At 45.9% G+C, this 25,527-nt stretch overlaps 1 protein-coding gene across 1 annotated transcript in view; it reads left to right on the forward strand.

The window, feature by feature from the left end:
• The first annotated feature begins 333 nt into the window (after positions 1-333).
• The window catches only part of PLEKHH2 (pleckstrin homology, MyTH4 and FERM domain containing H2), a 239,776-nt gene continuing 214,582 nt past the window's right edge, over positions 334-25,527 (forward strand). The window contains exon 1 of the mRNA XM_075339186.1: positions 334-493. The gene's annotated coding sequence lies outside the window, so the exon portion shown is untranslated. The remainder of the gene's footprint in view (positions 494-25,527) is intronic.

Here is a 25,527-nt window from a genome sequence, read left to right on the forward strand (position 1 = left end):
TAACTCCACCAGCAGATGGCGATGTAGACAACAAAAAAGTTTTTCTTTCCCAGGGCAAACTTTCCAACACTTTCTCCTGTTACACTGGGAGGTTGAGTGTCTTGTACTTTCTGCCTCTTTGGCTTATTGTTGGTCCCATATAGAAGACTCCAATAAGGAAAATGTTTCTAGTAACAACACTTTTTTTCCATGAAGATAAAACTTGAATTTGGCCGTTAATATTCCGCTTTGAGAAAGTTTTTCCTTTTCTGCTGACGTCCCCCACCTAGCTGCTGTGGTGCCCCCCCTTGCTAGTGTGTCTCAGGGGCAGGGCTTTCCATTAAAATGTGAATCACTCAGCTCCTTCTATATCCCCTGCCTTCTCCTTGCTGGGCTGCTGCTTTCACTGGACACTTTCTTCAGCGCTGGATTCTTAGGATACTGATTTATTTCTTAAGAAATCCACAAGACACTGGAGCTTGGCCACTGAGTCCTGTCTGGAGCTCATTCCCAGGTACTTAACTTTATTACTTGGAATTTGCCGGTTGATTGGGGGAAATGAAATGGTAAAATGACATTAATTCTCGGGGTCACCATTGATCCTATAGTCCCCCGGCTTATTAACATTTAATTTTTCTATGGTACGTGTGATTTTCTACACCTTCCACAGTGGTAAGTAATATCACTTATGCATTCTGCTGTCATTAAAGCACCTTCTCAGTAATAAGGTGCCAAGAAACGCACATTTTGGAATATCAAGGAGCGAGGTGTGTGTGACTATTCCGTTATGGGGTGGAATTAGAAACAAATTGTAAAAATCATACTTATCATTTAATAATTTGCATATAGAATTAATTTTTTGCTTTTTAAATAAAATTATTATTTGTTTTATTTTTTTTACTATTATTTTCAGTGCATCTGGTATTGCAGGTCTCGTCTTTAGACATTTCCACTATATAATTTAATATGCGGGGAAATTGGTGGCATTAACTGACTGATACATTTAATGCCCAAATATTTGTCATTTTTAAATATTAATTATTATTGTTAATATATAAACATGAAGTACTAGATCAAATCTTTATCTGTGCTGAATGTAAATATATTGCAAAATATTGTTTTTTGGGGGCTATGCAGAGCATTCCATATTGTGGGAGATTTGCATGCAAAATTATATATAACATTACAAATAGTAATAAGGTACATCAGGCGCAGGTAGAACAGATGTAGTAATATATTGTGGCTTAATAGACTCCAATCCCTTTGACCAGTGAAGCCATCAGAATGGACGTAACAGTGAAAGGCTTCGGCCAATCAGTGGCTCCTGGGCCCCTGACTACGTTGCATGACCGCTGTAGCCAGTCACGTGACTGACTGAAGAGACAGCAGAGAGATCACTGGAACGACGCTGGACAGGAAGGTAAGTTTTCAATTTTTTTATTTTTTGCACCTGAATGGGTTATTCTCATCTTGTTAAATAGGTAAAATTTTACAGTGGTTATAGATATATATAACCAATAGCAATTTTGTAATTTACTTCTTATTAAAAATCTTCTCTGTTGTTATATATATATATATATGCAGTCTATATGAAGGTGGATGGTTTCCTTGGCAAAGAGTACAGCGCTTACAAGCTCTTTGCTTTAGAGCCGTTGAAGCTTGCCAGAACGTTGGATCCAGTCAGTCTGGTCCCCCAGTGTTCCTCCAATGCTGCAAAGGTAAAGCAGTCTATGCTTGAAACATCAGAGACTGCACAGTTTGCACCCACAGCACAACCATGATCATGTCCCTGAATTGTCAAACTCTCCCCCCACTCCGGCAAGCAGCAAGAGCCCCTAAAGAATGGTTGGAATATAACTAGTGATGAGCGTGCCCTTCCATGCTCTGATGCTCGGTACTTGTAACTAGTGATAAGTGAGCAATACCATGCTTGGGTGCTCTGTACTTGTAACTAGTGATGAGCCCATTATGAGTACCGAGCACCTGAGCATGGTAGTGTCCTCTCATCACTAGTTACCAGTACCGAGCAACAGAGCATGGTAGTGCTCGCTCATCACTAGTTACCAGTACCGAGCACCTGAGCATGGTAGTGCCCGCTCATCACTAGTTACGAGTACCAAGCACCTGAGCATGGTAGTGCTCGCTCATCACTAGTTACCAGTACCGAGCACCTGAGCATGGTAGTGCCCGCTCATCACTAGTTACGAGTACCAAGCACCTGAGCATGGTAGTGCCCGCTCATCACTAGTTAGCAGTATCCAGCACCCGAGCATGGTAGTGCTCGCTCATCACTAGTTCCGAGTACACAGGCACACGCTCATCACTAGATATAACAAAAATTTTAGAATTTACCATTACAATCTGACCTGGGAATAACCTTTCAGATTTACCTTGGATGAAGCATCAATAGTAATAGACTATGTCTGCACTGTGTGATTTTCCCCAGGCGTTTTGATTTTTTCTTGTCTCATGTAAATGGAGCAGCAATGCACATGTGCGACCTCCTCTCCATGTACCAATATTAGTCAATGGCTTCTGCTCCCAAAGACAGTGAATGGAGAAATAATCACAAATACATTCTGCTGCTCCATTCACATAGAGATATGGGGGGACCATTCCCATGATTGGTGGTGGTACAGCTGCCGAGCCCCAGAAATCATATTTATCACCTACCCAGTAGATGTTATAAATGGTGGGGGTAGTTTAACCCCTTTGTGGTTAGATAGATAGGGGTCGCATTTCTGCACCCAGCAGGAGAAGTGTCCATATTGTCTGTAAAAGAAGATGGAGAGAGCCACGTACACTCATGGCCACGTCTTCAGTCATTTTCGACCTTGTGCTACCTCTGCACTCAACATACGGTAGGTGCAGATCTGGAGGTAGGACCCGCATCGACCAGACATTTATGGCATATTCTGTCCATATTGGGAAAATTCATTTACTTTTTCTTTGGGGTCCTAAATTGCCCCATTACTTTGGTGCAAAGATTGGTGTAAAGTTAATCAAGAGGTGGCCTAAGGTGAAGCTTGTATTATATCTGGTGCCCCAAGACCGTCATATACATGGTGCCCCAAGTCCGTCATATACATGGTGCCCCAAGTCCGTCATATACATGGTGCCATAAGTCCGTCATATACATGGTGCCCCACGTCCGTCATATACATGGTGCCCCAAGTCCGTCATATAAATGGTGCCCCAAGTCCGTCATATACATGGTGCACCAAGTCCGTCATATACATGGTGCCCCAAGTCCGTCATATTCATGGTGCCCCAAGTCCGTCATATACATGGTGCCCCAAGTCCGTCATATACATGGTGCCCCAAGTCCGTCATATATATGGTGCCCCAAGTCCGTCATATACATGGTGCACCAAGTCCATCATATACATGGTGCACCAAGTCCGTCATATACATGGTGTACCAAGTCCTTCATATACATGGTGCACCAAGTCCGTCATATACATGGTGCCCCAAGTCCGTCATATACATGGTGCCCCAAGTCCGACATATACATGGTGCCCCAAGTCCGTCATATACATGGTGCCCCAAGTCCGTCATATACATGGTGCCCCAAGTCCGTCATATAAATAGTGCCCCAAGTCCGTCATATACATGGTGCCCCAAGTCCGTCATATACATGGTGCACCAAGTCCGTCATATATATGGTGCCCCAAGTCCGTCATATTCATGGTGCCCCAAGTCTGTCATATACATGGTGCCCCAAGTCCGTCATATTCATGGTGCCCCAAGTCCGTCATATACATGGTGCCCCAAGTCCGTCATATACATGGTGCCCCAAGTCCGTCATATACATGGTGCCCCAAGTCCATCATATACATGGTGCACCAAGTCCATCATATACATGGTGCACCAAGTCCGTCATATACATGGTGCCCCAAGTCCGTCATATACATGGTGCCCCAAGTCCATCATATACATGGTGCACCAAGTCCGTCATATACATGGTGTACCAAGTCCGTCATATACATGGTGCCCCAAGTCCGTCATATACATGGTGCCCCAAGTCCATCATATACATGGTGCACCAAGTCCGTCATATACATGGTGCCCCAAGTCCGTCATATACATGGTGCCCCAAGTCCGTCATATACATGGTGCCCCAAGTCCATCATATACATGGTGCACCAAGTCCGTCATATACATGGTGTACCAAGTCCTTCATATACATGGTGCACCAAGTCCGTCATATACATGGTGCACCAAGTCCGTCATATACATGGTGCACCAAGTCCGTCATATACATGGTGCACCAAGTCCGTCATATACATGGTGCACCAAGTCCGTCATATACATGGTGCACCAAGTCCGTCATACAGTGTGAGCCACTCTGATATTAGGTGCAGTTTCTTTCTGTGTGGTCTACTTTTATGCTGTTTATACTTAAGACAGTATTAATAAATCTCCCCCATTATTGTATGATCCAGATACGTCTGATCTTGCTAGCTGTAGGTGCTTTGGGTATTTATCTTCATGAGCAGCCAGCTCTCCATCCATGGTGGTGGCAGTGGGGGTCCCATTCTTGAAGTAAGTGCAGGTCTCAGGCCTGGAAACCACATTTACCTTACATTTATGGCATATCCTGTATGTATAACTTACATGTCTCTGTGATGGGAATAACCCTTTAAATTATCAAGCAATGAGCACTCATAGCCAACATGACCAAATTCACACCAAAGGACTTCTTAAAGTACACCTCTCACCAGATATCACAATACAAACTGCATGCATTATTAAGTAGATCTATTAGACCTGATGAGGCTGATGTATTTACTTTGAAAATTCATGTCAGAATGGCTGAATAATCCTAATAATAGAATCAGCATTTTATGAGACTGTGCATAGAATGAAATAGCCCAAAAGTTTAAATGTTTTCAGTCTCTGCTCTTCCAGCCTGACTATCCCCACTGCAGCTTGTACTGAGCAGTGTGAGATCTCAGCACAGAGGAGGGACACTGAGGAGCTATCAACCAGGCTAGGAGGGCGAGACTGAGTTAAACTAACATAAAAGATTATTCTACCATACTGACATAGATTTTCAAAGTAAATATACCAGTTCCATCAGGGATAACAGATTGATTTAAAATGTATGCAGTTTGTTTTGTGAACAGTTACGACTTAAATCTTTCCAAAAACAGTATATTTATTCAGGTTACATGATAAAACCAGCCTGTTGTTAATGTCATTCAAGTGGGTGCTAGTGTGGAGCTCCCTCTGGTGGCCAGGAAAGGTAATGAAGCTGAGGCTGAATCTGTGACCCAGACAGGTGTTGGAGTTAATTGGGAATCCAGGAAATCATATTGCAGATCAGCCTAGTGTATTTAGGAGAGCATTTACTGCCGGGCGGCCACCGGTAATAGTGCTTCCTGACTGCTTCTGAGGATGTCTGGGAGTTTTCCCTTCAGTTTCTCCCATTTCTTCTGTGCCTGAATCTACTCCAGATAAGTTTGCTAGTTTCTGCACTTAATTGTTGAAATTGCACTTAAGGTTGTTTCAGCTTATTCCATTTGGTTCTGTGTTTGATTTCTTGTATGTGAGAATCTGTCTCTCTGCTTCTGTGAGCAGGGCAGTTCCTCCAGCAAAAAAGGGAGCTTGCTCTCTGTTCATGTTTGGATTATTTGCACTTGAATATTATTTGTTCTGTGATTTTGTTCCTTCCCATTCTATCTGCAGTTGTGTCTAAAGTGTCTGGCACAAGAGTACATGATATAGTGGGGGAGACACCGTATAGTCTCAGTATTTTTTTCCTATCAGGAGTTTGGTATTTTTTGCAGGTTTTTTTGCTGGCCACAATCAGTTATCTGTCCTGTCGTATCTAGTAAGTCGGGCCTCACCTTTGCTAATCTATATTTTCTATCTGTGTATTGTGATTTCTTACATCACCATCATTACATCTTGGGGGCTTGCTATTTCTTTGGGGACTAATCCATGTTAGGATTCCTCATTTCTATCTTTGAGGTGTAGCAAGTTTTTCAGGCAGTGACGAAGTGTCTAGGTGTGTTAGGAACATCCCACTGCTACTTCTAGTGTTGTCTGATAGGGGATTGCGGTCAGCTCAGTTTCCAACTACACTTGTGGTTTTGTTTTTTCCTAATTAATGGGATTTTTTGTAATCATCCACGGTTACCAGATCATAACACCAGCCCTTCACACCAAAGGACTTCCAGATTTGTTCACATATTATACATTATTCACTGCAATGACTTCTGATATATCATATATGATATTATAGTATATATTATATTATTATTTTTTGTTTGCTGTCAGAGGAGGGAAGTATTTTTATTAACATCTATAAACTGGTAGTCCTTTTACTGCTTGTACAATGCTGAGGATGGATACATTCCTATCCAGTGTGGACTGATCCTTTTACCTACACTGATACATTGTTGCAAACTTTCAAGACAGAGTATCCGGCTGTATCCACCTCCGGTTGTGTGCTGGATTTGGCTTCTACATGTAAACAAGAATGTTTTTATGCCTGGACAGAATATTTTGGTTCACCGAGAGCAAACAAAGATTTATTTCTTTTCTGGACATTGCTAACATTCCAAAATAAAAAAGAAATACAAATTTCTTACTATTTGTATCTGTTAGATTCACCAGGTGAGGTGGATCCTCCAAATCCAAGGTCTGGGTGACACATGGGCCACGGGTGTCAGTTCAGCAGATCGGTGAGGGACACGGACAGCTGAGGGACTGGAAGCTGCAGGTAGACAGGAGATGTGCAGGGAACTACAGAAAGGCAGCCAGAATACTGGAAACCACAGGTAGACAGGAGACAGGAGACAGCCAGGAGACCGCAGGTAGGAAGGTGGGATGTTGGGAAATGCAGACAGGTAGGAGACGTTCAGGAGACCGCAGGCAAGTTGTCATGTACCCATCAGAGTCGGCTCCTGCAACTTCTGCTTCGATCACAAGGTGGCGCCGTGTTCCCGTTGTGGATAGTGCTGGTGGTGATAGGAGAGGAGTCAGTGCCAGTGGCTCTGGTGGGCGCAGGCTCCGCTCATCCACTAAGCTGTGTTTCCCTGGGACCTGCAGTACCACTGGCTGACTGTAGGGGGCGTGTGTCTTCAAGCTGAAGTTACCACCATTCAGCTACAGCCAATGGGAAGACACCACATCCTTCTAATTCCACTCCTGTCTGCTGACCACTGCCAGAGATAGTTCTGAATTCCTACTTCCTGGTTCCCATTCTGTTTTGTGATTGCCGTATTTTGACTTCTGCCTGTTATTATTATTATTATTATTTATTTATAGAGCACCATTGATTCCATGGTGCTGTACATGAGAAGGGGGTTACATACAAAATACATATACAAGTTACAGTAGACAGACTAGTACAGAGGGAAGAGGGCCCTGCCCTTGCAGGCTTACATTCTATAGAATTATGGGGAGGAGACAGTAGGTGGGGTGTAGGTGGGGCGGCAGCTCCGCACGGTGGTGGGGCGGCAGCTCCGCACGGTGGTGGGGCGGCAGCTCCGCACGGTGGTGGGGCAGTGAGGCCTGTTCTGTGACTACCCTCCTGCCTGCCGTTTTTGTACCTTGCTACCCGATCCGGATTTGACCTCTGCTTCGTCTTCTGATTACGTCCTTGCCTGCCTGCTTTTTTCCCTGTTTTGCATTTCCTGGTTTGACCCTTTGTCACGCTGTACTCTAAGATGTACAATAGCAGTACAGCGCAGTAATGTGGGGCTGAGAGGAAACTATCTGAGAAGGTAGTTAGCTGGTGAACCACTAGGGGGCGTAAAAGTGGAGGAAACGTATGAGCAGGGAATTCCCTAGCAGAGGTAATACTAGTCAAGCTCACCAGATGGCAGTAGAATCGTCAGAAAGCCGTGTCACAACATGAAGGTCTTGTAAGTACATAAGGGAAAAGTCTAAACATAGTCAGAGGGAAGCAAATAGTTAGTAGCCGGGAAATCAGAGCCTAGAAGCGAGGGGGAGTGGGAGGACAAGACAGAATAAAGGTAAACAGATAAGGAACGAACAGGGAGACAGCGGGAGAGACACTGATGGAAACTGACAACAGAGGAGGTTAACAGGTCAGGTGAACACGGAGGTCAGGAGGGGGCAGGGCAGACAACAGGTCACTCAAGAGCAGAACACAGCAGAGCCAGAAGTATCACTGGCGAAGTCCAAGAGAAACAGTGCCCTAATAAAGCAGCCTGACCTCCAGAACGAGGCAGAAAGGATTAACCCCTAACGTGACTTGCATCAGAAGTGAAACTAAAAAAAAGGCTCAGCTCCGGCTGAGCCAGGAGTCAATCATGACACCCTTCTTGACTACTACTCTCATCGGACTGCAGCCTTCCACAGGTAGTGATCACCGGGGCCCTGTGTAATTCCAAATCCCTGTATAGGGGTTAAAGGGTTTCAGAGTTCTCGGGGTTCTGCTTTGTGAGCGGCTTTCCTCTAGCCTGTCCATTACAGCCAGTCTGAAGTCTGTGGTTTGTGGCAGGCGTTACACAAGTGGGATGCTGGAAACCAAAGATAGGCAGAATATATTCCAAAAAAAGGAAGGCAGGCGGGATGCTGAAAACTACAGATAGACAAGAGTAAGTCAGGAGACTGCAGGCAGGAAAGCGGGATGATCGGAACAGCAGGCAGGCTGGAGACGTCCAGGAGGTCTCAGGAAGGCAGGTGCAATACTGGAATCCACATACAGGAGACATCCAGGAGACCGCAGGCAAGCGGGATGCTGGAAACCAAAGGTAGACAAGAGAAAGCCAGGAGACTGGAGGCAGGCAGGTGGGATGTTGGGAACCGCAGGCAGGTGGGAGATGTCCAGGAGACCTCAGACAGCAGCTGAGCAGGTCAATATATATAGAGAAATCCAGAGACTAGAAACATTGAAGTCTTATACCAGGAGACAGGTGAGGACTTGGTGAGCTTCATATAGACCCGGACAGATGATCATATGGGATCACACAAGGCCATCTACAAAGCCCGACCTGGAGCACAACAGTGTCTAGCAGACCAGGGTGAGGGAAGGAAGGCACGGATCCACAGGTGTGTAATAGTACCACGTTGTTCCAGGACTGTTTTGGTGGTGCAATAAGGGTATTGTGCCAAACACAGAAGAGAGGGCTCACTCGTGCACACGGGCCCACTGGTGAACTTATCTATTCCTCTGTGGTACATTTCAAGCCTGGATGTAAGACTCAGGTGACTGATGCATTGTATGAAGTCACACAACCTGAGCAGGGGCAGTATAACGCTCCCCGCTGGAGATGGTAAAGCGGCGAGTAGGAGAGGACCCACTGGTCCACAGGGGGACCCTGACTTAGCCTGTAGTGGGAGGGGCTTGACTAAGCACCCACCGCGAGGCAAATGCCAGTACCCAATCCCAGGGCAGAGATTGGAACTGTGACAGCTGACCCCCAGAGCAGGGATGGACACAGGTGCAGACAGGCAGAGTCCCTAGTGTGTACAGAGACCACCAGGATGGCTGAGGCAGAAAGCATGGACAGGCAGAGTCACTAGTAAAGCTAGGTCCCACACAGTAGCTGAGGCAGATGGCACAGCCGGGGTGGATGGACAAAATTACTAGTGAAGCTGGTACTACCTGGATAGCTGAGGCAGATGGCACGGCTGGACACTGGGGTACAGATGGGACTGGGAGATAGGCAAGGACACTGTACACTGTAACAGGAAGCACAGCGGACAAAGGGCCCTGACAACTAGCTGGCTAGGGAAGAAACCACTCACTAACTTGATAACGTTGATCAGGCACTTCCTCTAGTGGGAGACTGTCTAAAGTACCTAGTGCCTCTCAGCGATACGCTCAGAAGCACTTTGAGGAAACGACGCACCGGCCCTTTAAGAGAAGGACAGCGGTACGCACGCACGGCCTAGGAGCACCTTCGGAGGAGCTCTGCGGCGTGCACAGGCCCCGGGAGGTTGAAGCAGTGAACGCTCACTGGAAGGACTGCCAGAAAGCCAGGTAGCGAGGTGCGGGCCGACCTCGGCGGTGAGTGGGCGTCCCTGTAGGGAAGAGAGTGAGTGGTGCAGGGATGCCAGTACAGGCGATAGAGCAATAGGGAATACAAGAGGGAATGCTTTTTTCTTTAGTTTTTAAAAATTCATGGAAATTCCCCATAACCATGAAGAGGAAATATACAATGACTTAGTTGTTGTAGTTAAATCTGGAAAACCCCACTAAGTCACCCCCACACCAACATCTGTAACAAGAAATAATGACATTTATGATTCATAAAGCTCTTGGAGCCTTTTTTCTACTGTGAGGTGGAGGCTCCTTGTGAAATATTGTTTGAGCAGCTGTATCTTGAAGTTTTGCACTATTGTGTAGAAGTTAAAAAATAACTAAACTTATAAGATGGGTCCTTAAGAGTCAGATCACTATCGATGGCTCAAAATACTATTCAGAATTAGACAACGCAGGAGGCAGATGAGCTCGACTCCATGCACAGAGCGGTGTATGGGCTGGATGGAGAGTCTATGAGCCCGTACGCCACGCTGTGCGCGCTGGCTGACTCAGGGGTTGAGCTTTTCTGTCTTTCGACCTGCGCGAATCTGAACAATATTTTTCAGAGGTGGTCTCGATCTGCAGAATATTTAAGAGTTTTCTAAAAAAAAAAGAAGGGTGGAAAGTTACACTTCAGCTCAGGTCTATACCGTTCTGACATTTTCGGTCCATGTGCAAAATCGACCGACCACACAAGGACCAATGATCGAGTGAACATGGACACTACTGTCATCTGTTTCATAGATAGTGCATGCGCAAAGATGTGCAACCGGATTGAATCACATCTGCAATTTGGAACGTGACTGGCCCTATTATTTCAACAACTATCTGACCCCAAACTACTATAGACGTACACAACACACATATAATCAGTAACCAAGAAATTAATATGTAACACAGAGCTATAGAGATGGCTGTTTTCACCTTTGTCCTAGACATGCTTGGCTGGCGCTGCTGTGGACATTCACGTTATCCCTTATGGTACTGATACTTCTCTATTGACTTAGTACAAACAACTAAACGAAGGTTAGAAAACATTCTGCCTCGATATGACAGTATCATGTACATTACATAAGTAGATCTGTTATGCGACTATAGTGCACAGATGGAACATAAAGTAAACTAGGGCCTAACTCAGAACTTCTGCACCTAACCCGCGCAGTTCTTGTACAGACTAGAAGTACCAGCTGCACAGTCCCTAAAGGCTCCTGCGCAGACTGAAAGAAACATAACTGGATGTCTAAGATGACCACCCGGACTATTGCGTCCTAAACGGCCATTGAGGGTATCATGTGCTTCCTTAAGAATTCGGGGAAAGTGCAGAGTAAAAAAATAAGGTAAACCAAAAGTAACAATCTGCTAGGAAAGCACTTGGTAGACAGGCTGTAATTCCAAGTAGGGTCCATGTAAGAAATATTAAATGCAGGAAATTCAAGCTTGGGGAAGCTTTAAATAGCTACAATCAACAGCAAGGGCTCAAACAGCTCCTTCCACCTCCAGGCCAAGCATCCAAATGAGATCAGAGACTCTAGTCATGATCTTGTCACTAGTCTCAAGATACAGATAGACGGCTTTGACAGCAGCAAACAGACACGTATTGCATCCAAGACGCACAGGAGGAACTGTGATAGTATATGTCTGGCGTATTTCCCACTATACCCCTGATGTGTCCATAGGTCCCCATGAATCCAGTATATGAAAAAAGTGTCCTTGTACTGTATTTGTTGGTATGCATTGACTTTTTTGATCATGTTTGAAGTTATTCATTCCTATGCAAAGTCATGTTGTAAAAAAAAAGTATAAAGCACACTATATCTATGTGTAATACAGTACAAAAATTTTGACAGGTGGAAAAAAAATTTTGCAAAGAAGAAATACTTTCAAAGATAAAAGTGTTATAGTATTTTATTTTTTAACAAGTAAATGAAAAAAAACAATATTTGGTGTGATCACGTTTTGCCATCAAAACAGCTTCAAAGAGGAAAAGAACAGGACCTAAAGTGCCACCTTTTAGAAGTTGCAATCCTACGAGTTAATATTAACCTTTTAAAGAACCTTGCCACATTATTTAGAATACTAAACTAAGCCAAAAACTTTTCTAAATGGAAGACGTCTCCTACTAGCATTCTGTTGCCTCACATCAGCAGAGCAGCTCTTTCTCTTCCGCTCTGCTCTGTCAGCGGGTGGGACTACTGACCTCAAACTGATTGACAGCCGACTTCTCGCAATTACCGAGTGGGGGATTGGCTGTCAGCGTGATATCGACAGTCATGCACAGTCAACAGAGCAGAGTGGAAGAGAAGCTGCACAATCACCAGAAGGATCAATGTGTGACCATGCTGTGCTGAGCAGATCCGGCAGATAGTTAGTAACAACATTTTTGTTAGTTCTTAGGCTCGTCAAAAAAAAACAACATAGTCCCGGACAACCCCTTGAATAATTTATAAATAGTCAGTTCCAGAAATATTTGGACAGTGACTGAATCTTCGTGATTTCAGCTCTGCAGGCCCCTATTTTTTATTTAGAATGAAACAACTGAGATGCAATTGAAGTCATGACTTACAGGTTTAATTAAAGGGGTTGAACAAAAATATTCTATGAAATGTTTAGAAATTGCAAGCATTTTTCTACAAAGCCTCCTCATTTCAGGGGCTCAAAAGTAATTGAACAAATTTAATTTACCTTGAATAAAATGTTCATTTTTAATACTTTGTAGAGAATCCTCTGCAGCAATGACTGCCTAAAGTGTTTCAGCCATGGACGTCACCAAACATTGGGTTTCCTCCTTTGTGATGCTTTACCGCCTTTACTGCAGTTAACTTCAGTTGTTGCTTATTTGTGGTATTTGTGGGTCTTTCTGCCTTAAGTTTTGTGAAATGCAACTCAATAGGGTTGAATGGTGATTGCAGAATATCCCACTTCTTTGCTTTCGCAGGATGTTTTGGGTCATTGTCGATCAAAACTGTGAAGCGCCATCCAATCAAAATTTCTGCATTTGATGGAATCTGAGCAGAAAGTATCACCCTGTACACTTCACAATTCATCCAGCTGCTTCTGTCTTCAGTCACATCATCAACAAGTGCCCCAGACGCCATTGCAAGCCATACATGTCCGACCATCACACTGCCTCCGCCATGTGTTACAGAGGATATGATGCTTTGGATCATGAGCCATTCCAAGTCTTCTCCAGACTTTCTTCTTCTTTATTCTGGTACCAGTTGATCTTAGACTCATCTGTCCATACAATGCTTTTCCAGAATTTGACTACTTCTTTAGATTTTTTTTTTGGGCAAAGTCTAATCTGGTCTTTCTATTTTTAAGGCTGATTACTGGTTTGCACCTAGTGATGAACCCGCTGAAGTTTTTTCTTTATGTTAGACTTAGATACTGAATCACCTACTTCATGGAGAGTGTTCTTCATTTGGGTGGATTTTTTAAAGGGTTTTTTCTTCACCATGGAAAGGATTCTGGAATCATCCACCACTATTGTCTTCTGTGGAAGTCCAGGCCTTTTTGAGTTTCCAAGCTCACCAGTGTGCTTTTTTTGGTTGATTTGGCCACTCCTTATGTTAATGATATCTCTCTGATGGATTTCTTCTTTTTTTCCAGCCTAATGATAGTGTTATGATCCGGAACCATGGATGAACACAATGTATCATTAGCAAAAAGGTGACAAGAGCATTGGCAACTAATCTGGCCACCATTCCCTTACTAACCACCAACACTAGAAGTAGCTGAAGCGTGAACTAACATCCTATGCACCACGAACCCAGCCAGAGAAACTAGCTATCCTAAAGGAAGGAAGTCTGAATAATTCTCTGCCTCAGAATAGACCCCCAAAGGTATAGCAAGCCCACCACATTCAAAGACTACGGTGATATAGGAAAATACAATACACAGATGGAGGATAGGATAGGCAAAGGTGAGGCCCCACTAACTAAATAGGAAAGGATAGGAAAGGGGCTGATGGTGGCCAGAGAAAAACCCTACAAAAAAACAAATACCTGATAGTACAAAAAGGTCCTCAGATCACATGATCTCTACTCCGTCCTATATCAGGCGCTCTTCTCAAACCAATGAACAGAAAAACAGGAACAATTACAAATTCAAGAAGTAACAAACACATGGACTTATAGGAGCAAAACTCCAAACAGCTGCAGGGAGCTTCCCAGCTAAGCAACAAAGAGGGAAGATTCCTGCATGCAAATAAACAGACAATAACCACAGTAAATGACAAACCCAGATAAGAACAAAAAGAACAAAACAACAAAGAAAGAACCAAGCACTTATCTGGGGTAGATGTGGTCAGAAGCAAGATAAAAGGCAGGTGAGCTACAAGACAATGATAACCGGCTCAGACTGCCAGGAGGCCAAGGCTTAAGTAGGCAGAGAGTTAGCAATGGAAACACCCATTGCTCAAGAACACCTGGTCTCTGTCAAAACCATTCCTGGCCACAAGAGGGAGCCTCACAGCAGCAACAGCATAACTGACATTCACAGCAGATAGTCTGTTTCTCTTCCATTGAGAGCTCCTTTGACCGCATGTTGTGGGTTCACAGCAACAGCTTTCAAGTGCAAATGCCACACTTGGAATCAGCTCCAGACCTTTTAACTGCTTAATTGATTATGGATTAATGAGAGAATAGCTCATGCAGGCCATTAACGAGGTTTTGAGATATTTGTGTAATTACTTTTGGCATCTTGAAAAAGAGGCAGCTACATTTTAAAGAGCTTACTCCAATTAGGATGTGAATACTCTCAAATTAAAGCTGAGAGTCTAGATTAATTATAGAATTATATTTTTTTGGAAAATGGCTACAATGCCAAAATTTACGTCACAGTACACATATTTCTGGTCCTAACTGTATATCAATTAACGAAAGGTATATCAGCTTAAGGACAATATCAACATTTACCCCATCTAAATATTTTATATCTTTCTAGGGGGGTGTATATGATATATAAAGTAGGAGCTGTTCCCTATAGTTCGAAAGAAAGAAGAAATAGAACCAAAATACCGTAACAGATGTTTCAGGCTAAGGTTAACATGGCCACCAAATACTTAGCGGTACAAGGGGAGTTTTTTTAGTGGGTCTGTGACTAATCATACGACAGCTGTATTCTTATTCCGGGTTCATTGACTCATCCACTTTAATTCACCATAAATTTCCCTTCCAAATCTCCAGCGGAATCGTATGTTGTAACAACACCTGGCAACTACAAGGATCTCCCAAGCCGCCTAATGGAAAATAATGAGCAGCAGTACGCATTTTTACAAGCCTTGACCGCAATGAAACTGCAGATTAAACAAGTTGTATACATTTTTTTTAATTGCAAAGGCCAAACCCAGAGCCTTTGTTTATTATGAGGAATGTGACCCCTTTTGGCTGATTTGAACTCTTGGTTTTTATACATATGGACATGTTGTTGTTGTTGAATTTCACATATGTTTTTCTAAAGAGTAATGTAAGCATCGTATAGTCAGAGAGCTGTCACCAAAGCTGCGTTCACGCAGCTGTAATACAGGACAACTACATCTTTAAAGAGGACCGGTCACTACCCATTAATATGTAATTTTTTCATCTAGTATAAATGCCGCTGTTCAGTGGCGTAACTAGAGTCCGATTTGCCCCGGTGAAAAGTTTGAGCCTGGGCCCCCCCCCCACATGTTGGTCAGATGTATGGGCCGTTGTAGAGTTCTAAATCCTATAAAGACATATGGGTTGTCCCCCCTCCCCCTTCATTGTGTAGTACTGACCCCTATTCTGTACTAATGTCCCCCATCCTAGGCCACTTCCTGGTAAATATGTCCCCCATCCTGGTTTATGACCTCATCATGGCTATATCCTGGAATATATTGCCCCATCCTGCTATATATCTCCTCATCATGGCCAATCCTTGTATATATGGCCTCATCCTGGTATATGTCCCCATTATGACCACATCCTGGTGCATGACACCATCATGGCTATAATCTGGTATATACCGTATGTCCTCATCATGGCCTATCCTGGTATATGTTCACATCCTGGTATATGTCCACATCCTGGCCCCATTCTGGTATATATATATCCCCATCATGACTCCATCCTGGTATAGATGTCCACATAATGGCCCACTCTAGTACATATGTCCCCATAATGGCCCATCCTGGAATATATGTCTCTATAATGGCCCCATCCTAGTATACATGTCCCCATAATAGCCCCATCCTTGTATACATATCCCCATAAGGGCCCCAGCTAGTTTTATGTCCCCATCCTGACCACATCCTGGTACATCATACACCCCCGGGTGCTGCACACAGTAAACAAAATAAACGATTATATTCACCTTCCTGGCTCCCCCGATGTCATCCTCTGATGATGGCATGCTGCAATGTCACTGTCTGCACAGTCAGCTGTCGGGTGCCAGTATATTCTCTGCTCCCTTTGCCCTGGACTATGGGCATGGGGAGCAGTGAATATTCATAGCCTTAATCGTTGGTCAGCACATCGCAGTGCAGGGACCCAATGGGTCTCTGTGCTGTGATGCATTTCAGCTAGATGTGCACCCTCAGATGTAGATCCAGCTGAAACTGGCGCTTAGTCCGGCGGACCCCCTGTACTGTATTTTTACTTATAGGGTTGATAATGCAGGGTTTCATAGACACCTCTCTATTACTAACCCAGAGCTTGATGGCAGCTTTTGACAAATCACAGCTCACATCAACTCCATATATTACCCCGATTACTACCGCACCAGGGCAATCAGGCTGAACCGGGTAAAGAGCCATAATTGGCAACTGCAGGCTGCTCTTTTTAGGCTGGGGAGGGTCCAATAACCATGGATCTTCCCGGCCTGAGAATACCAGTCCCCAGCTGTCTCTTTTATCTGTGGTGGATATCAAAAATGGGCAGGAGCCCACATAGTTTTTTTTATTATTTATTTAAAAAAAATTTAGATGTTGTAGAGGAGCCTCTATTTTTAATAACCAGCCAAGATAAAGCACACAACTGGGGGTTGCAGCCCCAGTTGTCTACTTTACCTGCGCTGGTTGTCACAAACAGGTTGAGTAATACACTGACGACATTGTTTCCTGAAGCGACCTGTGTGTCATAGATGCATCCAGACATCTCTCCCATGCTGTTCCCATTCAATTTAAGCACTTTTCCAACCATTTCAGAATTTTTGCAGCCCTGCCAAACATCCTGGGAGGGTTCGCCTGAAAATTATTTGAGTTTCCACTTTATTTGCATTAGATTCGTTATTCATGATAAATACACGAATAATACAAAATATTCGAGGTGTAGACGAATGATCCAAACCTGAATATTTCAATATTCGCCCCATTACTAGACGTTATCCAACTCCTCCACTGAGCAGAGACACTCATTATTTCCTGAAGAAATATTCCAGGATATCTCTTGGCAGCATTATTTTTTTTGTCATAGAAAATGAATTGGACTTCTCTGGGCGGTGATACAATCACACAAATATTAGATATTAAGCTGAAATATATATAAGACATAGGCGTTGGCCAAATACTGTAACACATTGCAATGCAGCAGAATTTAATATTTTCTTGGGGGAAGGAATCCTGCCTGTGAGCAGCCAGGGAAGGTTCGGAGTCGCTATACATTATCATGCTGTTTATTCTTTTGCTGCTTTACTATTTTATAACGTGCATAATATTTAGAAAGTTTCTCCAAGTTAAGATTTTAGGCAGGGGCATATTGATCACGGTCAAAGCCATTGCGACCAAGCATGGGGGTATAGGGGTCTGGCCCCAGTGCCTGTATCAGCTAGACGTGTGTTCAAGAGTGTGCATCCAGCTAAAATACATTGCAGCACAGAGACTCCTTGGGTCCGTTCACTGCGATGTACCGGTCACCATTTAAGGCTATGACTATTTACTGTTCCCAATGCCCATAAACCAGTGTGTGGGGAGCAGAGTATATGCTAGCAACCGGCAGCAGACCCTGCTTGTGGGCGCACAGTGATGTCAAGTGCTGTGCCTCTTACACACTAGTCAGTTGCAGCATGCCATCATCGGAGGAGGACATCGGGGGAGAGTGGGAAACGTGTGTATAATCGGCTTATTTTTTTTACTGTATGTGGCGCCCAGGGTACCAGGATGCGGCCTGGATGCGGACATAAACCAGGCTTGGGCCACTATGGATTACATGTATATCAGGAATGGGCTATTATGGGGCACATGTATACCAGGATGGGGCCATTCTCACAACATGTATACCAGGAATGGGCTATTATGGGGCACATGTATACCAGGATGGCGCCATTCTGGGAACATGTATACCAGGAATGGGCTATTATGGGGACATAAATACCAGGATGGTGCTATTATAGGGAAAGTTATACCAGGAATGCGCCATTATGTGGACATGTACTGTATACCAGGAATGGGCTATTATGGGGACATGTATACCAGGATGGTTCCATTATGGGGACATGAATACCAGAATGGTGCCATTATAGGGAAATTTATACCAGGAATGGGCTATTATGGGGATATAAATACCATGATGGTGCTATTATAGGGAAAGTTATACCAGGAATGGGCTATTATGGGGACATGTATATCAGGATGGGGCCATTATGGGGCCATGTATACAAGGATGGGGCCATGTATATGTGACGCCCTGGGCAAGCCAGGGGTCACAGGTCACAACATCACATGCACCCCACATTCCCTGCAGGAACACCAAGCTAACCCAAAATCCTTGTTGCCTTCCTCCAGGGGCTGATGTCCACACCAGGGGGTGGGCCAGGCGGTTGGCTCCGCCCACCGAGGAGTTCACAGCCCTGGAGGCGGGAAGAACCAGGCAGTACAGTTTAGGAAGTGAAAGTAGAAGGAAGTGAAGTGGTAGAGGAGCTAAAGAGAGAAGCTGAAGTGACAGTTAAGCAAGCCTGAAGCTGGTCCGGGTGTGTGCCCCGGACTGTGACAGCAAGGTCAGCAGACGGCGGTGATAGTCTGCAGGGGGGACTGTTTGGAGGTTGCTGGAAGGACCGCGGACGGGTGGTGACCCGGCGGTACCGGAGCAGTATACGAAGAACAGTCAGCACCAGGGCAGGGGCCTTTCGGATCCCGGCAAGGCTAGGAGTCGCCATAATTTGCCAAATCTGTCAGTGAAGGGGACCACTGTCTCCTAACAACCAAGTCCCGATTGAAGGCAACAGTCCGACCGTGAAGGGGAGACACCGCCACCGCCAGGGCACCAGTTTCCCAGGGCCAGCGCCTGCGGGCAAAGTAGGGCTCCTTCGGCCCAGATTGAAGTCGAGGAGTGGGTAACCGGTGGGGACGCATCGCTACCAAGAGACTTTACATAGGTGCAGGGAAGAGACCGTCACCGCTTACTGCAGGGAACCGCAGCACCGTAACCGTCCGAGGGACCCGTCCAACCAGCCGTTTGTTTACCGAGAACTGTGTCGTGTTTACTGGCTGAGTGAGTACCTCCGTGCCGTACGGCACAGCACTGTCCCTGCGCCCCTGCACCTCCACAGGCCCCATACCCGCCTGTCCACCATTCCAACCCCATCACTGGGCCCCGGGATCACCAAAACCCCTACCCACGGAGGGGCAAATCAACAACTGGCTGCTCCGTACCATCACTCCCGGGCTCCCCAGACAGAGCAGCGGTGGTGTCCACTCAATCACCACAACCGTGGGTGGCGTCACGGACAATAAACTATCCCAAAACCCAATCCCCTTTCACTCACGGGCGAGGAGCGCCGCTCGAGTCCCCGGGATCCGGCCCATCGCTCGAGCCACCGAGCAGCAGCAGGCCGCAGCAGCCGCGGCAGCCGGACCCGAGCAGTGGGAGAGCGCGGCGTCCCCTCCTCCGCCCGCGACATATACAAGGATATAGCCACGATGAGGTCATATACCACGATGTGCGACATATTTACCAGGAAGTTGTCCAGGATGGTGGACATTAGTACAGAATGGGGTCAGTACAACTCAATTAAGGTGGGACAACTCATTTGTCTTTATAGGATTTAGAATGCTACAACGCTACATACTGTATATCTGACCAACATGTGGGGGGGAATCAAACTTTCCACAGGAGCCCATCAGACTCTAGTTACCCCACTGAATTTAGGTTGTGGAAAATTGGACATTTGTTCAAGATCCACCATTCCTAGGTGTCCTCCAAGGACAAGACCCCAGAAATAACCCAAGATCTGAGCATGGTAAGCCTCACACCCCTACACCACCAGGGACTTTACTGTAATGGAACCTGTAGGGATAGTTCTACTATTGAAACTAGTGGCATAATTTTATAAGTCCTAGTGCAACACTACAAATGACATCTGTTTTGTAGTAATCCTATTTACCAGCGCTGAGAAATAAAGTTTTGAAGCCACATGCAAATTAGCCTAGAAGTGCTTTGGGGCATGTCAATGCATTCAAACAAGAAGGCTCCTCCCCACCATTTGTGGCGCTCCTGAAGCTTCAGTCATCACAGGGTACTGTACCTCACCAGAGGTGCAGTATTCATCCCGGGTAAGGCAGAGGTCATGGCTGGTAAATCACCACTACCCACCAACACACATAACTAGTTGCCCTCTCACCGGAAATGGGTTAGGGTAGGGTCATTTAGGATGCTCACCATATTGTCTGGGGCCTCCCACCCACTATCTCAGGAACCTGGGGGGTGGAGTGACTGGTTGGGGAGCAAGGCGACACTGACACACACTCAAACAGTTAGTTGAGATACGATGGGGAACGAAGTGAGACGAAGGAGAACACGGTCGCGGGGGGGAGAGCTACTGGCTCCCCCTGTGTCCAGGCAAGTGTGAATCAGTCTGTAACCCGCTGTTAACAATGATGTTTTTGCAGCATTGTCACATAACTCCTTTGTCCCCTTTTTTTGTTTACAGTTTGAGTGGCAGAATTGCATTGTTTGCATTGTTTTGAAGTACCATTTGATAACATTTATATAAAAATTGCATAATTATAGTCATGGGTATATCTGTAGTAGGTGCAATCAAAGTGTAGTGGGGCCTAAAAGGTCCCATTGGACCATTTGCGTCACACAGTATTTGGCTCTAAACTTGCGAAGTGTCATGGCGGCATCTTATGCTGTTCACACTACAGAATCTGACACTCCACACTATGCTTTCGCTACTGCTTCTGAGTTACACAGGCAGGCTCGGACATCGACCAGCTGTGTGCTCATTATCGATCGGGCTTGCAGGAGTTAATCTCTGGTTATCTCTTTGATCAAATGTTGTGATCAACCTATGTGAGACCTATCACAGTTACTTTTTGCCTTTTTAAGATGGTGGAGCCAGTCTTCCCATGCCGACTATAGCTTTTGCTAAACTGATCCTTGTGCTGTTGTATTCCAGTTGCTGGTGATTTATTCTGTGCTGCTTGCTGTGCTATGGAAATCCTATTGGTGTTTGGTTATTTCCTCCATGCTCTTTATTTATTCCTTATCACGTATTGTCTCAAATCTCCATGTGTTCTAGGTATGAGATAAAGTTTTGGTTTCCTTGTTTGTCCATATCTATGTCGGTTCAGCCTTATAGTTCCCTGTTATCCCCTCACACCCCGTGATAAGGGCAATACTAATAATGACCCTATTGGAGATTTTGCACTGGGGACACAGAGTTACACAACTGACTATAGTAGTTAGTTATTATCGTGCCCCCATTCATCCATAGCAACCAAATCAATAAACAGTAAACAGTCCTAAGTGCTTTTTTATTTTTCACCGAGCCCTTATTCATTAGGAAATACCAATTCACAATGGACAAACAGCTATTCTGTGTCTCAGCTCCCATATTTCAAAGGGAAAGAATCCATAAATATCTGGTTTCAGCTAACATCCGAGAGCAGCTGATGTTCTGCTACTTGGTCACCCTTCTCTAATGTCAAACTTCATTAGTTCCGAGCGGGTGCTGCTGATTTTTTTTTGTTTCATGTGATTTGCTGCAGAGATAGAGGAAGAATTTATCATTCGTTTTGTGTCTTTTTGGGGACACTTTGGCCTCGATGCATCATTTAAATAACTCTCCTTCTTTCTTCTCAATTGAAATACTATGTCCCAAGAATGACAAAAGTATTTTAGGAGTGATCCCTTTATAGGTTAACCAGAAAAATTACCGTATATTAGCAAGCTTTCAGAGCACACAGGCTCCTTCTTCAGGCAAAATTACAACATTTATATGAATGTTACAACAGGACATGGGGAAGATGATGCCTCCTAAAGATAAGCCAAGGAAATCAAATGAGGTTTTTGTTAGAAATGCAGATGAGTTGGAAGGGGTCTGTTCAGATCACTTTTGAAGGTCTTCTGGTGGAGGTGAAAAGTGTGTTGCATTTCTTACCATTACAGGGGAATGTGCCTGTCTCTGATGGTGATGAGAGGACACTTCTAACAAGGAGATTCCTTAAGTTAGGGGGCTGTTTGTAGGAGAGAAGTGGTAATTCAGGGAATATTACTTTTAGTCTGTGGTCCCTTTGGAATACTGGTTGAAGATCAGCACCAATTTTGCTTAGGATGCTGATGTGGGGATTATATGGGACCACAAGCGGTACCCTATTGTTATCCTCCCTCTGTTTGTAATCCAGGAGGCTGCTTCTTGGGATCCTTGTGTGCCGCCACGGCGCAAACTGGTGTGCTCGGATCCAGGATGGTCGTGGCTCGAGGGGTCAGCACTCAGTACGATCCTTGAAAGGGGATTATTTACAGGGGAGAAGTTCGTGACGCCATCTGCGGGTTGCGGTAATGGGAGTACCGCTGTTGCTGGAAGGAGTACCGGGGCAGATGGTGTGGAGCAGCAAGGTGTAAGTCCCTTCACAGGTAGGGAAGGCCCCAGCCTCTGGGGTTTTGGGGTGAGATGTTTGGGAGCGCAGGATGCAGCGGAACCAGGGTACTCACTGTGGGTAGTCATGGTGCTGGAGGAGGATTATAAAGCAGACACTCACACTGATGATAAACCAAAGACTCTGTGCATCACAGTCTCTACGGGGAGCCCGTCCAGGTGTCTGCACCCACCAGTGTCACTGAGTAATCCGGAGCCGCCTCCATGCACAAGTTAGTTCTCTGTGTGGCCCCTCGGCGTGAAGCTGTTGGGGCGCCGCTCACTATGTTTGTAGTGTAGCTGTGCTCTTGATGGCTGGTACTTGGGATTTTAATGGGCCGCTGTGAGGCAAATCCCGGGATATGAAGGTGAATTATGACTCCAGTCATAATCCCTCATCACTCCCTGGCAGTGCCCCCTCCCTTCTTGTCCTCAGTGTTCCACTTACACCTCCATGGCCATGTCCTGTGATATGGAGATGAGGTGGTGTGGGAACAAAGGACACAGGATGACTCCCTGCCGTCACCCTGTAACAAGAGCTGTATCTCATTAGCAAGGCTATGGAAATAGCCAGACAGAACGACTCCAGTAAAAAATGGTTCATATCTCGCAAGCCATATTTCCGATAAATATGGCAACCATAAAAATGGTGTCTCCGCATGTGGACGATGCCGGCACCCCCTTTTTATGGGAGCAGGACATTGGGAAATGCCCCAGGCGTGATATCAGCCAATGGGGAACTGGCAGACAGGTCATGAGTCCCCTCGTTCTGTAGCTAAATTCATAACTGTCACAATGAGAGCATTGGCGTCCGCCTACGACGCTCCCAGGCAAAGTTATGGCCCATATTCCATGTTGGGATATTGTCCATAACTCAAGCCAGGGGTGGAGCAGTGCTCCCTGTGAGGTCACGAAGGTAGGAGGGGACCTGGATTTGGCCAGGTTGATAACCCTACTTCGGCCATTTTCCAGGGTTCTTCTCGCTGGGGGCACGTGTAGGAAACATCTGTGGGAAGGATCCTAGAAACCTGGGTACAGCGCCCCCCTGTGGCCAGACGCACAAGGTAACTGAGTGAATTGCATACCTGTTTGTAACCCATGCTTTGATTGTAACTGTACTCTGACATATGTATATTCTGTAGATTCCCTATTGTATATATTGTAGTTCTAGTGTGCTTTAGGCTGATTAAATTATATAATTAATCTTGGGCTGTTCTGTTATCTCGATCTTGAATCCCACGTCTGTGTGTTCGGCTAATAGTTACCGTGAAGCGGTTGGTGGCAGCGAATTGTGCCAAGGATTATTGTGGGGAGGCCAGTGAGATTCGGGGAGATTTTATATATTCCGCCCGCGGAGGTCGGGGGAATATATACCTTACTCTCACCGGGGACCTTTCAATAATCGGCATAAGTAGTATAGCGGCCTCCTTGCTTATTGTCGGGCAATTCCATAATTGGCCTGACTATAAGAGGGGCGCTAGAGAGCGCGTCACGTGCTCTGTCTGTCGGTCGGGAGGTATAAAGGAGGGGTGACCCCCACTTGTTACCCCCCGATTGTGACGTACTGGTAGCCAGCGCGGGGGATCTCTGAGTGACCCCCCCGGTGGTTTGTGACATATTGGTGGCATAGCGGTGGGATCGAGATAATAGTGTGTGTGAGTGTGAGACCCATACTCCCAGACACTAAAGACTGCCTGCAGCAGCTGTGGCTGCTGGGGTCTTCAGACTAGCTCAACACTAGAGTGTCAGAGTGCAGATACTGTAAGGTGTGTGGAGGCATCAGGTGTCAGTTCTGTGTCAGTGACCAAAAGTCTGCAAGAATGGCTGATGGCACCAGGAGCAGAGCTATGCAACTGGCCAATGCTAAGGCAGGAGCCGAAGAGAGGGAGGACGGTGCTGTGGACAGCAATGAGGAGGTTGCCCACGAGTCCTCCAGGAGCTCGACGCCAGAAAACCGTTCTGCCGAGGACATTGCGCAACCTGGCACTGCTGGACAAGATGAGGAGGAGCTCACCCAAGGTTCCTCAACGAGCCAGATGCCAGCCCTCCGCTCTGAAAGGGACAGTGAATCACCAGGCTCCGCAGCGTGCCGCAGATCACCACGTGCCATTCCACCGAGCCTGGGAGGCTCGGATAGCCTTCTTCAAATGGCTATGGCCCTTCTCCAGGCTGGAGACCAGAAGGGCTACAAGGAACTCCTGGCAGAGCGCAGGGCAGAGCGGCACGCAGAGCGTGAGGCTGCGGAGCGAGAGCGGCAGGCAGCGCGTGAAGAGCGAGAGCGAGAGTGACAGGCAGACCGTGACTACCAGCTGCAGCTAGCTCAGCTCCGGCCCTCATCAGCCACATGTGACCTTCAAAACACCAAACTTCCAAAGGTCCGTGTTGAGGACTTCCCAGTGCTGGAGAAGGATGGAGACTTGGACTCTTTCCTGACTGCTTTTGAACGGACTTGCTTGCAGCACCATCTGAACAAGGACCAGTGGGCCAAATACCTGACCCCCCGTTTAAGGGGTAAGGCCCTGGATGTCCTTGGGGACTTGCCTGCTGAGGCAGATCAGGGCTACGACACCATCAAGCGGGCCCTGATCCAACAGTACAACCTCACTCCAGAGTCCTACCGCAAGAAGTTCCGGAGCCTACAGAAGGGACCAAAGGACTCCTGGGCTGACCACCGGCGGGCACTTGCCCGAGCTGCCGACCACTGGACCCAAGGCCTGCAGCTTTCC

Source organism: Anomaloglossus baeobatrachus, chromosome 3 (genome assembly GCF_048569485.1).
Source record: "Anomaloglossus baeobatrachus isolate aAnoBae1 chromosome 3, aAnoBae1.hap1, whole genome shotgun sequence".
In the NCBI taxonomy this organism is placed as follows: Eukaryota; Metazoa; Chordata; class Amphibia; order Anura; family Aromobatidae; genus Anomaloglossus; species Anomaloglossus baeobatrachus.